Consider the following 8,450-nt stretch of genomic DNA (forward strand, 5'->3'; position numbering starts at 1 on the left):
TTATGTCCTGAGGTGGTTGACTAAGAATACCACCCATAAAATATGTGCTATCAGCTTTTATTGTGTTCATCACAGTAGGAGAAATGCATACCAGAGATAGATCCCCAGAGAAAGCCTCTTGGCCCTGCTTTCAATCCTTAAATTCCTGGGAGAAAACATTCTCAAAGGACTGCCCTGCAGGTAGCAGCAACCTGGTGGGCAAATATAATACTTCCATGTACAGACAAGATAACAAAGCAAAATCAAAAGGAGAGATTGACAGGTTCAACTAGTAAAAGATTTTCAATACTTTTAGCTGAATATTCACTGATAAAGCCTTTCTACCAATTACTTAGCCCACATTATACATTAAAAAACAAGAGTAGTCAGAAAAGCTACAGCTGAAAAAAGAAAAAAAGAACACTGCAGTGGAGGGTCACCATAGGAGACACTCAATTTAAGAACAAATTTGAAAATTTCCCCAGCAGACACCACACTTTTGAAAGTTCTACTGTCTCATTTAATCCTCATAACATTAACAAATTTGTTAACAGATACCAAGTTGATAGAGAACTGGTATAAAATCATAATGGAGCAAACACCATAGATGAGCCATTTAGAAATCTCTGCACATCTTCTAACCTAGTTAATATCTTCAAATCCTAGTTAGTTGGCTAAAGAGTCTCATTTTTTTCCCTTAAAATGTTTAGGTGGTTCTTGAATGCTCAAGTACTTATCAATATACCAAAATCCTATTCACATCATGGACCACTTGAAGAATTTCAAAGGAAATTCTGAAGAAATGTAATTTTAACTCAACCTATTGTTTTCTTTTTTTCATTATTAATCCCTGAAGAGCCCTTATACAATTTTTCCTAATAACCTCTTGAAATTTTAATAACATAGATATGCTGTATATCTTTTTATGTCTTATGTGAATAAAAAGAGTAATTTTTATATTGTTCCTAAGCACTAATTATCACCTGCATGAGGGTTATATCATCTCCAACTGAGAAAATATGACCTAATTATGACCTCCACCTTAATTACATGCCTCCTCTGTTCATCTTCAGTGTCTGCCTTCAATAAAAGTCCACTTCCCAGAACCTTCTGGGGTTGGGCATATAGTAAAGTTGTGTTGGTGTTGTTGTTGTTTTTAACACTAATTCTTTTCAAACCTTTCCAGTGATACATATATGATAGTGCTTAGATACACTCTGAAAATGAAAACCACATATGGACATATTCCGTAAAGTAGGATATATAGCTGATCCTTGACACCTTCAAGAATTAAGTGAATGCAGAAAGAACAGCTCTTTAAACAAGTGGTTCTAAGACAGCTGAACATTCACAGGCAAAAGAATGAAACATGACTTTCATGTCATGTCATCTAAAAAAATTAACTCAAGATAGATCAAGGACCTAAGAATTAAAAGGAAACACAGGTATAAATTTTCCAGTGTATGAATTAGGTAATGTTTTCTTAAATACGATGCCAAAAGCACAAGGAAAAACACTCACTTTTGTGGACTTTTATTTTTATTCATTTATATGTGATGCTGAGACTTTGAACTGAATGCCTCACACATGCTAGGCAAGTGCTCTACCACTGAGCTACAACCCCAACCCCAGCCCCACTTCTTCAAAATTTAACAGTTTATGTTTTAAAGGAAACCATAAAGAAACTGAAAGACAATCTGAAATACTGAAGAAACTGCCCACAAATTGTGTCTGAGAGAGGACTTGTATCAAAATATATAAATAACTTTTACAATTCAATAATAGATAACCTAAAATTTAAACATGGATAAAACATCTAGACAGACATTGTCCAAGCACAATACACAAATGTCCAACAAGCACATGAAAAGATGTACAACATCACCTTCACCCAACAGAGAAACGAACATCAACAGCATCATGAGATACTACCTCACACCCACAATGATAGTTCAAACTGAAAATACAGTTAACAGATATGCTTGCAATGAAAGGGAGATATTAGAACTCTCATACACTGCTGGTGGTAAATGCTGCCTCCTCTTTGAAAAATGTCCTAGCAGTTTTTCAAAAAATTACATGTAGAATTACCATTTGACCCAGCAATTCCACCTCTAGGTATATGCTGAGATATAAAAACGTAGGCTCACATGAAAACTTGTACATGAGTGTGCACAATTGAGGACGCAAAGGCGTAAACACCCCCAAATACCTATCAACTGATACAAATATAAGTAAATTAGTGAGGACTACAGTTGGCATTAGAAATTTGGACAATGAGTATGAGGTTTTTGGGGGAGTAATGAAAATAGTCTAAAGTAAATTATGATAATGTTTGTAGAGTCTATGAGTGTATGAAAAACCACTGAACTTTAAATGGGTGAATGATACAGTACATATATAATATCTCAATACAGCCATTTCCAAAATGGAAACAAAGACTAATGTTTAATATCCCAGATTCCCTTTCTTGCTCCATATAGCCATGACACTGCCATGCCCCACCTTGGCCAGTGACTTTAGCTTTCCTCCAATAGGGGGCAAAATAGCAGGTTGCCAGGCTTGGAGTACCTCAATAACAAAGCAGGCTCCAGGAGGGACTTACAGGAAGAAAAAACTGATAGGATGCTGGAAGTGTGTGAACAACACACAGAGGTATTCTAACAAATGGTTAAGATTCTGGGATTGAGACAGGGATAAATAAAGCCAAACACATTCTAAAACAAGATTATTTTTATATCCAAAGACAACAAAATCAGAGTAAACTACCATCATAATTTCTGTCCTGCCTATCATTCAGCTTCATTTGACATTTAAATAGTACACTAAGTTAGGGCTGGATGTATAGCTCAATGGTAAAGTGCCCACAAGGCCCTGGGTTCAATCCCACCACACACACACACACAAATTACATTGTAGTCTAATGTAAATATTTAATACTTTAATATTGATTTCATCTAATTTACAATAAAACTGCATTAGGATAGAGATGAGTCATAAGTGGCATGTGTACAATAGAATATTAAGTCCTCTGTTTCCATAGTCAAAAATCAAGAAACAAAAAGCTTGAATTAAAACAACAACAAAAACAAAAATAAAAACCTTAGAACTATAAATACACTACAATGTATTTAGAGGTATGGAGCTAAATACTAAAATAATGCATTAAAAACAGTATCAGGAAGAGGGAAGGAGATATTGTAAGGGTTTTGCTTTATCTCTTATTTAAATAACAGACTTTATAGGACTATTTGATTTCATGCACACATTCATGCACACAGTCAATGGGAAATGTTTGCAAATTGTAGAGAGTAATAAAAAATATTAGAAAACATAATAAAAGTAAGATGAAAAAGTAATGCTATTATAAAAATCTTATGTAAATTAGGTTCTCAGTAATATAAGAAATATTGAAGGAATATTGTTATAATACGAAATGTTTTAAGTTACTCACCAGGTATAATATTTAACTTTGTTCTTTCAAAATATGTAAGTAAAATTCCCTCCTAAGATGCCCTATATTTATTGTGTGCCTCCCCACGCCTCTGACACAATGCCAAATACCCCTACAAAATCTGTCTGAAACATTAAAGTGTTTCATATTTAGTGCTTTCTACATTAAATATCATTAATCCCTCCATTCATTTACTCAGCATATATGGAAGAACTTACTAATGGTCAATTCAGGAAAATTTTAAAAAAAATAACATGTGACATAAGAATTGCTGTAACAAATTACTTTTCTGGCATTATTTTTTTTCTAAATTGTCAACTACTATAAACAGAGAAGTACCAAGCCATTTATCCAAGCTGTGTGATATTTAGCCCTAATCCTGTAAAAACCTGGACTTGATAATCCATGAAGCTATAATATGCACACATATTTGAAGGACATTGTTTTTAAGGAAAGAGTGAGAGAGAATGAGAGATTGGGAGAGAGAGAGAGAAAATTTTAATATTTATTTTTTAGTATTTGGTGGACACAACATCTTTGTCTGTGGTGCTGAGGATCGAACCCGGGCCTCACACATGCCAGGTGAGCACGCTACCACTTGAGCCACATCTCCAGCCCCATTGAAGGACATTTTTAAAAGCACTAATCTATTAATATTCTGATTCACTGCTCTCTCACACATACTAAAAATGACTTCACGCAATCACTAACCAGGAGGTAGGTTTTGTATATCACTGAAAATGTGACTCAATAAATAACCTTTAAATTTAAATGCAAACTATGAATATCATTCATGGATGCCCAAACTTGTCCTTGAAGTCTAAATGGGCAAAGAAGTTAACTAAAAATATCTTTTCTGCCATTAGCACACTATTGCTTTAAACTCCTTGAAAATGAGCAAAACCTCAAAGTTTTAGCAAGATGTTCTTACATTTAAAAATCTATATCCCTTTTGATTAAGGGTATTAAATATGGTTTTGAGATAAGTAATTATTTTAACTTTTCATTCTCAGATTAAGTTCTACCAGTTTTAGGGGAAATCACTTTATATTTAATATTAACTAATCTATTTTTAAAAAGTGGGGTCTTGCTCACAGCCATATTACCCTAGTGCATTGAATATATCTTTTGGCATACACTAGGCTCTCAGATATTTTTAAGATTATCTGATACTGACTGCCATTTAGTCAATAAGCCTCCTTAATTAAAATAAATGCACATTGTTTACATTTCTAGTCTTCCCAGCACTTTACTATGATCACAGTAGGTATGGTAGATAGAAAAATGGTCATCAAAAGATGTCCATATAAGAACCTTTGAATGGCAAAGGATATTATGGTTGCAGATGAAATTAAGGTTGCTCATTAGCTCTCTTTACAATACAGAGATTAACCTGAACCCATATCAACACAAAGAGTCCTATCTCAACAGTCCCAGTAATCACCAGTGTCCTCAAAAAGTAGAAGAGGGAGGCTGAAGAGAAAGTCACAGTCACAAGAAGTGAAAATGAATTCACTGCCCTTGCTGGCTTTTAAGACAGTAGAAACCACAAGTCAAGTTTCTAGAAAGTGTAAAGGCAAATAAATGGACACCTTCCTGGAGCCTCCAGAAAGGAACACAAGCCCTATGGCATCCTGATTTTAGCTCAATGGAACCCAGTTCAGACTTCCAATCTCCAGACTGTTAAATAATGCATTTTGTTGTTCAAGTCACTGTTTGTGCTAAACTGTTATGACATTACTATAAAACTAATACAGTAGATAATCAGCTACTTTCAAAATAACTAAAAGAGAACAGCTAAGTTTTCAAGAAAGGTTCAGCTTTTCACCTCTTACATGAGACTTAAGTTGGTATATTCTGTTATTGGAATTTCACCATCTACTTGTTTGAAATGTAGAAATTTTTTTCATTGTTTTATACTTTGGTTCTAGAATCCCCTGCAACCCCATCCCCTGTCTCATGGAGTGAAGACTTGTTTCCCACCTAGTGGTACTATTTTGTGGGAACATTAGGGAAGTGGGACCTAGTTGGAGAAATTAGGTCACTGGTAGTGTGTCCTTGACAGGTAGATTTGGGACCAGTCTCTCCTTCCCTACCTCTTTCTGTTTCCTGGCCACCATGAGGTGAACAGCTCTGTTCCACCACACACACCAATCAATGATATTCTTCCTCACAAAAGGCCTAAAGTAACAGGGTCACATGACCATATATTGAGAACAGGAGCCAAAATAAAGGCTACTCCTTTGAGTTTTTCCTTAGGTATTCTTACAACAATGGACAACTGACTACACCATATAGTTTTCTGGCAGGTCAGGGAATATTTCTGTGAAGGAATCTTATTGTTTTCTTAGTAAGCTGTGACCCAACACTCCTTGATACCTTCACAACATTGTAGTTGTTTTTTTCTCATCACTTTAGAAAGATCTTTTTATCTGAGTTATCTTTTATTTGTTCATAATTCTAAACATAAAATAGATTTCATAATTTTGTGAGTACCAGTAATATCTTTTGATGTTAATTAATCTTTATCTCTTCATTCAACCAGCACTTACTGAGCTCTTAATATATACTAGCATTATGTCATGCATCTAGAATCTAAACATTGAATAATACCTTGTAACTGTCCTCCAGAAGTTCATGGCATAGAGAAGGAGAAAGACAGAAATGTGTTACAACAAAAATTTAGAAAAGGAATCCACAAAAGGTTATGGGAACTTAGAGGGGGAAATGATGAAACAATAAGAAAAAACCTATTGCAAATTATAAAAAATACTGAGTTATATATTTATGGGTGAATTCCCTAACCTCGTAATTAGTTACTAACCTATGGGGTGGTTACAAGACACGTTTGAATGTCTATCCAGGCCCACAACCCTTCTCTGGAAATGACCCTCCACCAAGTCCACAGTAAACACCCAGAACTGAAATAACTAAGGGGTACCAATCAGTCTCTCAATCTAGAGAATCTGGAATTAGAATTCAAGGAAGGAGTTTTTCTGTCTTTATGTAGTACACACAAATGACAGACTCAGTGGTCTAGGAGACCATGTCATGCAGGTATTTGGGGATCAAGGTATAAAGAAGTAGAGAAAGCTGAGAAAGAAAAAGAATACTAAAGCAGAGACTAAAAGCACCTAGTTCTTGCCTGACTTTTCTTGTGAGGTCCTGCCCCACTATTTTCTGTTGTAGAAAGGCATACCTGTGTCCTTAAAATAAAATTTATATTTTGGTGAGAGTCATTTTAAGTTTTTTATTTTCTCTTTTTTTTTTTTGCACAGTGAAATGGTTCTATCTTCAAAAACTAGGTTCCATATTTTCAATAGCCCAGGCCTTTGCCTCACTGACCTCACATTCATGGGGATAGGGAAGCTGTTTCCCCTTTCAAGGAACAGGCGGCAGAAATCATAATAAATGTGCAAATATAAAAGTGTTGGACTATAAATTATCATATAAATGCACAACTTTGAAAACTGGTTATGAAATATTGTTTACAGAGTGACCTCTATTAAAAGCCAAATAGGGGGAGAGTCAGAAAGGCGAGGGGCGCCGGGAGCAGACGTGTGGGACTCCAGACCGGAGAGCCAGAGGCTGCGCCTTCCCTGCACCGGGATCTTCATGACACACCAGATCCTCGCGCGCCCCTGCCCCGTGCGAGCTCCCATGATGACCACCACCCTCGAGTCTGCTACCATCTTCGACTTGAACGAAGTTTTATGCAAGGGTAACAAGATGCTCAACTACAGTATTCCCAGTGCAGGTGGCTGCCTGGACAGGAAGGCAGTGGGTACCCCTGCTGGTGGAGACTCCCCTCAGAGGCACTCCGTCACCCTGCCCAGCTCCAAATTCCACCAGAACCAGCTCCTCAGCAGCCTCAAAGGTGAGCCGCTTCCGAGATCACTCTTTCTCTGAAGGGGGTGAGCGGCTGCTGCCCACCCAGAAGCAGCCCGGGAGTGGCCAGGTCAACTCCAGCCGCTACAAGACGGAGCTGTGCCGCCCCTTTGAGGAGAACGGTGCCTGTAAGTACGGGGACACGTGCCAGTTCGCCCACGGCATCCACGAGCTCCGCAGCCTGACCCGCCATCCCAAGTACAAGACGGAGCTGTGCCATACCTTCCATACCATCGGCTTTTGCCCCTATGGGCCCCGCTGCCACTTCATCCACAACGCTGAGGAGCACCACGCTCTGGCCTGGCCTGGGACCTCTCCGCTGACCGTCCCCGCCTCCAGCATAGCTTTAGCTTTGCTGGGTTTCCCAGTGCCGCTGCCACCGCCGCTGCCACGGGGCTGCTGGACAGTCCCACGTCCATCACCCCACCCCCCATCCTGAGCGCCGATGACCTCCTGGGCTCACCTACCCTGCCCGATGGCACCAATAACCCCTTTGCCTTTTCCAGCCAGGAGCTGGCAAGCCTCTTTGCCCCTAGTATGGGGCTACCTGGGGGCGGCTTCCCCACCACCTTCCTCTTCCGGCCCATGTCTGAGTCCCCTCACATGTTTTTCTCTCCTCCCAGCCCTCAGGATTCTCTCTCGGACCAGGAGGGCTACCTGAGCAGCTCCAGCAGCAGCCACAGTGGCTCAGACTCCCCCACCTTGGACAACTCAAGACGCCTGCCCATTTTCAGCAGACTTTCCATCTCAGATGACTAAACCAAGGTAGAGAGGGGCCCCTCTGCCTCCACTTCCCTCTCCCCACACCCAAACCCCAATACCCTCACCTCCCTACCCACCCCATTCCCCACAACCCCTGCATTAACAAGGTTAAGCTCAACCCCTTCCCCCAGAACCTTGCAATGCTCCCCCTCCCTCTTTTTACCCTCCTAACATAAGGACAAGTCAATTTGTCAGTAGCTTCCTCTGGCTTGAAACCCCTCCCTCAATTTTATCGCCCACTCACCACGCATAACAGACAAGTCCCATATTTGTTAGTAGATGCCTTTTTTTTTCTGGCTTAAGCCTTAAGTGCCAAATCACAAAAGAAAAAGCAGTAACAGTTTACAGAAGCAACTTAGTGCCTTGT

At 39.0% G+C, this 8,450-nt stretch overlaps 1 pseudogene; it reads left to right on the top strand.

Annotated features, from left to right (window-relative positions):
• Positions 1 to 7,096: 7,096 nt before the first annotated feature.
• On the top strand, positions 7,097 to 8,080 carry LOC143390162 (mRNA decay activator protein ZFP36L1 pseudogene; annotated as a pseudogene).
• Positions 8,081 to 8,450: the final 370 nt, after the last annotated feature.

Source organism: Callospermophilus lateralis, unplaced genomic scaffold (genome assembly GCF_048772815.1).
Source record: "Callospermophilus lateralis isolate mCalLat2 unplaced genomic scaffold, mCalLat2.hap1 Scaffold_101, whole genome shotgun sequence".
Lineage (NCBI taxonomy): Eukaryota > Metazoa > Chordata > Mammalia > Rodentia > Sciuridae > Callospermophilus > Callospermophilus lateralis.